Source organism: Triticum urartu, unplaced genomic scaffold, assembly GCF_003073215.2.
Source record: "Triticum urartu cultivar G1812 unplaced genomic scaffold, Tu2.1 TuUngrouped_contig_4356, whole genome shotgun sequence".
Classification (NCBI taxonomy): Eukaryota; Viridiplantae; Streptophyta; class Magnoliopsida; order Poales; family Poaceae; genus Triticum; species Triticum urartu.
This window is the reverse complement of record NW_024114938.1, coordinates 120-9,449: the sequence shown is the minus strand read 5'-3', so window position 1 is coordinate 9,449 and position 9,330 is coordinate 120. Positions and strand designations below refer to the sequence as shown.

The window sequence follows — 9,330 nt, the reverse complement described above, 5'->3', positions numbered from 1 at the left end:
GGTCTGCGTTGGGTACGTAGACAACACTCTCCCCTCTCGTTTCTATGCATCACATGATCTTGCGTGTGCGTAGGAAAATTTTGAAATTACTACGAAACCCAACAGTCGCGTCGCTGAACTTCCACCTTCCACTCGGCGTTCGACATGCCCGGTGGCTTCAATGGCGGCGCCCTCGGCTTCCTCTGCTTTGGCTGGGCTACGGTGCCAGTCGTGGTTGCCGCCGCACGCGGCATGGTGTACTTCTTCGGCGGCATGGCGGCGACTGGAAGGCGTGCGGGAGGGGGTTTGGTGGGAGAAAGGAAAGGAATGGCGGGAGGAAGGCGAGCGAGCGGGAGGGATGCGAGGGAAAAGCGTCAAAAAACGGCGGGAAAAGGCCCTCGGGACGCCGTCAGGGCGGACCCACGCGCCTTTTTCGCTTGTGCTGGCTCCCCAAGCGCTCCAGGGCGTCGGGTTCGGTCTGGGTCCGCCGGCACCAGTTTTGGCCCAAGCCGGCGGAAAACGGGCTTCTGAGAATGCGACTGGGCCGTTTTTTTTACGCCGGCGCAATAAAAACGTCTGGAAAGGACCTGTTGGGGGCGCGGCTGGAGATGCCCTTAGGTTTTGTAACTGGGCAATCTTTCCAACTGCAACTGGTCTGTTACAAACCGACAAGGGGAGGGTCTGGACCCCTCGACAGTAGGAATCAGACGAAGAAGGCGAGGGGAGGGCCGGTGAGGTGGAGGAGGTGTGGTCGTGCTTTTTCGACAAAGGGTGTGGTCGTGCTTGGGTGCCGATGACGCAGAAATCGAGGGGAGGGCCGACAAGGTGGAGGAGGTGCGGTCGTGCTGGGGAGCTGATGATGTCATGGTTTTTAGAGCTCGGTTTGGCGCCATGGTCGAGCCGGAGGCCGGCGCTGGCTCGAGAGTGAAGGAGAGCGGGCGGCGGTGAGGCGAAGCACGCTCACCGGCTTCGGTGAATGGATGCAGATCTAGACGAGGGAGAGGGGTTGGGATGGGCGGCGCTAAAGCGAATGCTTCGGTGTCTGCTCCGACATATCTGGTCAGAGGGTAGGAAGGAGTGGAGCGAGGCGACCCTGGGTGCGTGCCATCGATTGCCGCTGGTTTTTCTTTTTTTAGAAAAGGAGGATATATCCCCGGCCTCTGCATCTGAACGATGCATGCAGCCATATTATTAATTATTCATAAAGATCATACAAGATGATACATCAATAAGCTTGAAGCCACCATCTTGGCAATATCGTTGCTACTCCTATCCCCTTGATGAAGGCGTGCCAAATGTCCGGGCCTAATACCAAACAGACATTGTATTAAAGCCTAACATCTAAAGCCGGGTGTCCCATCCAAGACACTACCTGAATTGGGTCCTACACCGGTCTGGCACACTCACAGTGAGCACCGCACGCTGCAAGGGCTGTTACCTCCTTCATCCCTCGGTCCATCCTCAGAGCAGAACTGAAGCACCGACCTTGCCAGGCCTATCTGCCATCAACGCCACCATGACACCAGACAGCTTCCTCCTCCTGCACGAGTCCATCTTCGCGCATCAGACGCCGAGTCTCCACAGCGCCTCGCCGCCGAGATCCGCCACCATCAATGTGTAAGATGAAGCACCGCTCCACCAAAGTCGCCGTCCTCTAGTCCCTCGAGTCCGTGTGCACCTCCAAGAATGGCGCCCCCAGGGGGAAATGACACCAGAGAGCCGTCGTCATCCGATCTACTAATCTAGGGTTTTCTCCAAGAATGGATCCAAACATGATGAGGCTAGCAAATTTTAGTCACATTACTTTAAGTCATGGAACTAAAACGTATCCAAGCACCCTTTCACCGGGTGGAAGAAATGCTGAGACAAACTACCAGTAACCAGTACGATATACTGCAGTATGCAACCGCATGACGCATGGCTTCCAGTCCAGTGAAGAGACAAGAGGATTTACAGGCAGCTGAACATATACTATACGGTCTACCGAGAAAGTTTAACAGCGCGATGCAGTGTAGCGCTGAGAAGAAAGCTGCTGCAGATTGGGCTGGTGTCGGTCCGTTCAAACAGACAGCTTGGCTGACCTCGGGGGCAGGCCAATGTGGCAATGTGCCTAGTGTGGATTTAATATTCAGAGGGTGTTTGGTTCAGGGACTTTTTAGTTCCAAAGACTAGAAAAAATCCCTAAAAAGTCTCTAAAAACCAAACAGAAGGGACTTTTTCTACAGGATTAGTCCCTGGGACTAGAAAAAGTCCTAGGACTTTTGAAGCAAACACTCTCTCATTGGGCAGCATGTTAGCCTCAGCCTCCAAGAAAGAAGGAAAAAAAACATAGTATAAAGATACGTAGTCTCTGCTTGGGATGACGAGAAAAGTATCCAATGTGATATGGGAATATGGACATGCCAGTCCTCCTTACATTCCGCAGCCTCGGCCTGCGAGCGAGCGTTTACTCTACCGCCCAACCCAACGCAACCAGTTGTACTATAGTACTACTACAGTGGTAGTATCACATAAGAATTTCTGCATTTGAATACAGAGTAACATGCATGTTTTTTTTTCCTCCACGCTGATTTCTTGTAGATTCCGTTTAATTCGTATGTATTTACATGTATTCATCTGTCGACATCTGATACCATAAGTAATGAAATCTGAAGCAAAAATTCGTACTCGTAATAAAGTGTTCAAAAATGCCGTAGTGAGAAAGAAGATGATGGAATTCAGGCTAGGAAGGTGTTGGTTCGTTCAAACAGCTACAGCTTGGTCCACCGCGTGTAATGTGGATGGATATATTCAACAGCATGTTAGCTTACCTATCCATCGGAAGCTGAAATGATAACCAACAGTGATTTCCTACAGGGACTGGACGCTGAGAAATTTGAAACTTCCCTTCGCTGTTCAGCCGCTTGGTCGAGGAACCGACACTCCAGATCATACCAAGCAAGAGACAAAAAACGAAAGCAGTAGTATTACAAAGAACCGAGGACTCCAGCAAACCATTAAAACACCAGATGGCAAAGCTCTTGGACGCTTTGTTGAACCAAATTCAGGACAACACAACCAGAACCAGCTCTACTAGCCTGTACAGAAAGATTTAACCACCAGTTCCAGGCTAAAAAATATACTAGCATTGTAGCGCGATGCATTGATCCTTCATTGCACCTTACATGCTGAACATTACATGAAAGTCACAAGAGCACGCTAGCTATTTATTGATCGTCAAACTCGTTTCACAAACAAACACAATAAATAAACACCAAACACGATTGCACGATACACCAAATGAAGCATCATCCTAATAGAACAAGTTCGTCGCAAGTAGCTTAAATAAAATTTGGGGAACATAAGAACAGGCATGAACGTGATGTACTGAAAGCGTTGTGGTCTGACTCAATTTCAGTGGTTCAGCGTTGTGGTCTGACTCAATTTCAGTGGTTCACTGTTGAATGATTATCTTGGGAGTCTTACCTCCAGTCCCCTTCACCGCTCTCTCCAGCTCCCCTGCTACCTTCTTGGTCATACCTTCACCGTCTTTGTCCTCCAATGTCATATGCACAACTTTGAGTTCTGCGAGGGCTGAACCGTAGCTCAAGCCTCTCAAGCCCTGGCATGGCATCTCTTGAAAAGCTCAGCAGTGGCAAGAGAGGAGCAGAGAAGCGGAGAAGCTTAAGACTCTTAAATCCCCCATCAGGAACTATTACCTCCCCATTGGAGTGCAGCTTGTTTTCAGCAAGAATGGTCAATGTTTCTGCATCCTGATTTGCTGCCATCAGTGTAAAGCTGAGACAAAACAGTACCTCTAGGTTGCTAAGCACCTTCAAATTATCAGTCCAGAAAGCTGTTACTGAAAGGGTGACCTTCGTGAGAGCAGTGAGTTCCGTGATCCAACTGGGGACCTTCATTATCTTACCAGATAATTCAAGAGCAACAAGGAATTTTGGAGGGGTAGATAGATCATCAAGGGATCTAATAAACTCAGATGACTCACCATCAACTACGAAAGTGCGTAGCGAGTGACCACCGAGGTACTCGATAGAGGAGCTTAAATCTTTGAAAGTTGCATCCTCCCCGATGGTTTTGAGCTTGTAGATGGCAAGCTTCCTCAGCTCAGTCAAATGATGAAGGTCCGCTGAACCCCCGGTGATCTCAATCCCTGACAATATGCGCAGAGATTTCATTTTCTTTTTCTTACTCAACTCTTCAGGAATCTTGAGGGCCTTCCGTGTTCTTTTATCCCCACCAAGTATGTTAACCAGCCGTTCAAGCTGGCATACTGTTTTAGGCAACTCAACAACATTTGTTTCCCTAATATCCAGAGTCTCTAGATTCTCAAGCTTCCCTATCGTTTTCGGCAGCTTTTTAGTGTCAGTTCTTCGGAGGCTGAGATACTTGAGAAGGACCATCTTGCATATCTCCTCTGTATGATGCCCTTTCAAACCTGTGCAGCCTTCAAGATCCAACACTTGCACAATTCCGAACTTGAATGAATGGGAAGACATTTGGTTCAAGCTCCCAAACATGGTCACCGATCGGACATGAGACAAGTTCATTTTCTCGGCATCCTTTGCATGTTTGGAATCACCACCTTGGAGGGACAGTCGACGGACCTTGGTGCTAGGCGGCTGCATTAGCCAGTTGCCACCAACCACAGTGATGAAATTCTCTTCACTTGCTTTTGCCACAATGTGCTCAAGAACCATGTCATGAACTATGAATTTCTTCACTTTTCCGTTACTGCTGTGCTCCACTGGTCGGATGATCTTCCTTCTTATCAGATGATTGAAATATGTCTCTGCAACATCCTCCACACTCAGCCCCTGCTTCTCGCAGACAAAACTTTCGGCTATCCATCGCCTTGTCAAACGCTTCCGGCTGATTTTTTGGCCCTTCGGAAATATACTCAAATACAACGAGCAAGTCTTGATTTCAGCAGGCATGTCATTATAGCAATGGCTAACTATTCTGCCCACTTCCTCCTGGGTAATCTCTTTCCCACCGTCTTTCCCATGATCTTTCCCTGACTCTGAAAATGGAGAACAGCAAAGGTCCAACCATTCGTCCTGCGTTCTGCGTGGATTGCAGGCCACATGACCAGCCATGGTAACTATGGCCAATGGCAGCCCCCCACACATTTTCCAGACTTTGTCCGGAGACGTAACATCTTTGCTATCACTGGGTTCAGAGACCGATGGCTCAAATAACTTCACAGGTTTATCACTGTCGGTGTTGGCAATGTTATGAGCAAAATCAGCTTCTTCTATCTTCGAAGTTGTACCAGGAGCTTGGGGCCCTTTAATGACATATTTGCTTCCTTTGGACTCATGGAAGGCCTGTCTGAATAACTCCTCAGACTCTTTGTCAGCCAGACCTTTCACTTTACGAATGTCACCTTCTCTTCTTGTTGTAGCAACAGCATGAAATCGAGTAGTAACTATTATTCTGCTGTCTTTGTTATTAGGAAGTGCATTTATAATATTATCCAGTGTCGTCGCAGACCAGACGTCATCAATCAAGATCAAGTAACTGCCAAATAAGAAGGGAGCAGAAAGTGAGTGACCAGCAGTAGCTGCAATTTCTTTTAAAATCTGAATCAAAACAATTTAGTATCTGCAAAGGCAGTAGAACACCACTCTTTCTGATCCATTTAACTACTTAGCAGGTAACATAGTGATGGTAACTCATTGGTTGGAAACATAGTATTTAGAAGATAACATGTCCCAAGATAAAAAATCATCATGATGCCCTACTTTTAAATCAGGATTCCCAAGTTTTCTCAGACAATAGAAAAAGTAACCTCTAGATATTTTTAAACTAACAAAACCTTGACACACCACCCCTTTCAAAGCCAGTTTCATAGCTTTTCTCGAAAAAAAACTAACCTGTAGAGACTTCATCAGAAAAAACAATGCACTGTCATTAAAATTGTTTCTTTGCTAACAATGTGAAATAGAATGCATTTCATCAGAAAGGATAAAAGGCAAGCACATAGCTCATCAAATTATAGAATGAAATACTGCAGACCAAACAATAATCCGTGTTCTCGGCCACGGCCACACGTTCCATCCAAAACTTCTTTCCTTTTTAGCAGAACCAACAAATACTCCATCTTAAGTACTCTGAAATAAATACCCCGTCTTATCCAGTGAAATAAATAGTGTTCTATAACAAAATAGCGCAGGCCTTAAAATCCGTTATTAGCAAGACATTGAAAATTACACTGATTTATTTAGTGAGCCATTGCTCAGCACGCTATAGCGTGCTATAAGGCCCTTCCCAGTGCTCCACGGTGTACAGGTGCTAAGGGTGCCACATAGACAGAAAAATGATGTGGCAAAGCAATTAAAGAGGAGAGAGAGCATTATGGTGACCTCAATAAGAACCAATGCTAAGCACGTGAACCTAGGCAAAAAGACTACCAACCAATACATGAAGGAGTTTTATTACTAAACAATTAAATAGAGGAGGCTTAGTTACAAAATCTAAGCACCGATGCATTGGGGACATTAGTTGCTAAGCATTTTAATGCACTTAGCACCCCACTTTAGTACCAATGCATTGGGAGAGGTCTAAGCACTATAACACGCTATTTTTTCAGCGGCCATACCTTGTAGGCTGTAATTAAGTGCTGCACCACAAAAGGTTAGTAATGCTTTGGAATTCCTAAAAGTGCAAGGATAGCAAATGGATTACCTGTTTTCCTTTAAGTTGTTTGCAAGGTCATTCTTGAGCAGATCCAGCTTCGTCCTGTCTTCTTCGGAGGCGCCGGAGCTGCAGCACTTGGCCATGATGGCTGAAGTTCCTCGGCTGACCTGATCCCGGGCGCCTTTGACGGCTGCTGCGAAACGGCTCTCCCCAGATCCGCCTTGCTTCTGCTGATTGCTTGTCGGTGGCTTGACTTGATTCTCTATGCTCCTCAGGATCGTCTCCAGATCTGAGCTCTGAGACACGGTGACCATGGCACGGTGGCCAAATCGGTCCCCAAATTTCCTGTACAAGGCAGTGGCGATGGCGGTCTTCCCCACTCCCCCGAAGCCGACGATGTAGGTCACCCGCTTGTCGAGATCCCCCATGTGTTCCTCCACTCCCACGGGGTCCTTCACGGCGACAAGCTGGCGGCTCTCGTCCTGGTTGTCTGCAGCGTCAAATCCAACTACCGTGCTAGAACCCGCACCAGATCCATCGGTTCCAGGGCAATACGGATTGTTGACGCCGTACCTGTCGCGCCGCTCGGCGATCTGCTGTGCCCGCATCTTGAGGATAGAGATCCTGGTGGCCACTTGCCGGCGAGGCCACCATGTGAGGATCTCGTAGATGCTGTTGACGAGGAAGTAGCAGCAGGTGTCGGTGGGCACGCCGTGGAGGCGGTCGGCGGAGTCGTCGATGCAGTCTTCAATGTCGTAGGTGATGTCGCGGATCTGCTTCATCCAGTCCTTCATCCGGTGCCCATGGCCTCCGCCAACGGTGGTCACATCGCGGAGGAAGGACTGCATCGTGGCGAGCTCGTCGTTGATGTACTGTAGGTCGCCGTTGACGCCAGTAATCAGGGTGTACTCCTGGGCGAGAAGGCCGCCCAACTTTGCCAGGAGAGACTTCATGGTCGCCTCCGAAGCGCCCACCACCAGCTCCATCACCGCGTGCTTGCTGTTCCGCTGCTGGACGAATTTGGGTGGAAAATGGATGCTGGTCTGCTCGAGAGAGAGAGAGAGAGAGAGAGAGGAGCTTTGGTTTGTGAAGTGTGAGTGAACCGAGTATCTTCTTCCCCGGCAAGATCCAGTGACACTTCACAAACTCTCCGTAAAGCTTTCAGTAAAACCGAGTATCTGTTCACACTTCACAAACTTTCCGTAGCAGCGATGTCGTTTGGTAGGTCCAGCCAGGTCCATGTGAATAGAAATAGGTTCGTTTGGTTGCTTGGACTGCATTTAAATAATGACTTGCACGAACCTCAAAGCAGCTCTATATTTAGCTCTGGAGGAACAGCTGAATCGGCAATTTTTTACTAGTCAGGCTTGCTCGAGCCATGCATGGCGAGTGTCTGCACGCGTGAGGAGGCAAAATTTCATGTTTTGATCCTTTTCACTAATTTTAGCAGGATCTGACCCCAGTTGTAAAAAAAATCGCGATTTGACCCTTTCACTACCATCAGGGTCCATGACGGTAGGATTAAACAGGCTACCGTCGTGGTTCCCGGCGGTAGGTTGACGGCAGCCCTTGTCAAGTAGCCATTACTGAGCTGCCATGTCCTAACTGCCCTACCGCCGCTGGGGGTGGCGGTAGGGTGTGGTGCGTCGCCCGACAACGTTCTGTGACATAAAGTGGGGTTGTTTCTGCGGTAGGGTTTCACACCCTACCGCCACGCCCCACGGCGGTAGGGTGCGGCAAGCGTGGTAGAGTTCTGTGACTGAAAATGAGGGATTTCGTGCGGTAGGTTTCCACATGCTACCGCCAGGGTACCTGGCGGTAAGCTATGAATACCTACCGCCATGCCGCCTGGCAGTAGGCTCTTCTCTGGCTTTTTTTTACAGTAACTTGACCATTTGAATTAAACACACATAGATAAACACAGTAGCAAAAAGTGTTTGCATATGAAAATATGATAACCTCACACTTATAGATAGATAAACACATATAGTAAAATCGTTGTATCCATTAAGTTCAACATATCAAATAGGTTCAACTAGTAACATGGGTAGCAATAACACGACACCGGTTAGTTTGACGTAACACAACTACTTGAACTTAGGTAGTTCAACATCACTAGTTCCTCCCCCTCTTGGCGGCATGCTCTTCGTTTCTCTTTGAGCGGCCCTTGTCCGGCTTCTTCCGGCAACGACGAGGAACCGGTTTCTGAATCGGTGATGCGCTCAGAACATCCTGGTGTGGATGAGGTACGCTCTTCGCCTGGGTTGGCAGAGTCGGTGGAGGTCCGTCATCGTCGTCATACTCCTCCTCATGACCTTCTTCGTCATCACCTCCTTCCTCTTATCCCTCTTCTTCCTCTTCCTCCTCGTCCTCTTCCTCTTCTTCCTCCATCTCTTGAACAAGGCGAGACGACGAGGCGGCATAGCTCGAGGAACCTCCGCCGGTGTGGCTTGATGAAGCTAGGGCACATGTCGACCCACCTGGAGGAGGAACATGCACGTTGATGACCCACAAGTATAGGGGATCAATTGTAGCTCTTTTCGATAAGTAAGAGTGTCGAACCCAACGAGGAGCAGAAGGAAATGACAAGTAGTTTCCAGTAAGGTAATGTCTGCAAGTGCTGAAATTGTAAGTAGAGGAGTAGTTTGATAGCAAGATAATTTGTAACGGGCAAGTAACGATAATAGTAACAAGTATGCAGCAAGGTAGCCC

The 9,330-nt window shown here is 48.3% G+C and overlaps 1 pseudogene; it reads right to left on the bottom strand.

Moving 5' to 3' along the window:
• Positions 1-3,069: 3,069 nt before the first annotated feature.
• LOC125527704 lies at positions 3,070-7,758 on the bottom strand (annotated as a pseudogene).
• Positions 7,759-9,330: the final 1,572 nt, after the last annotated feature.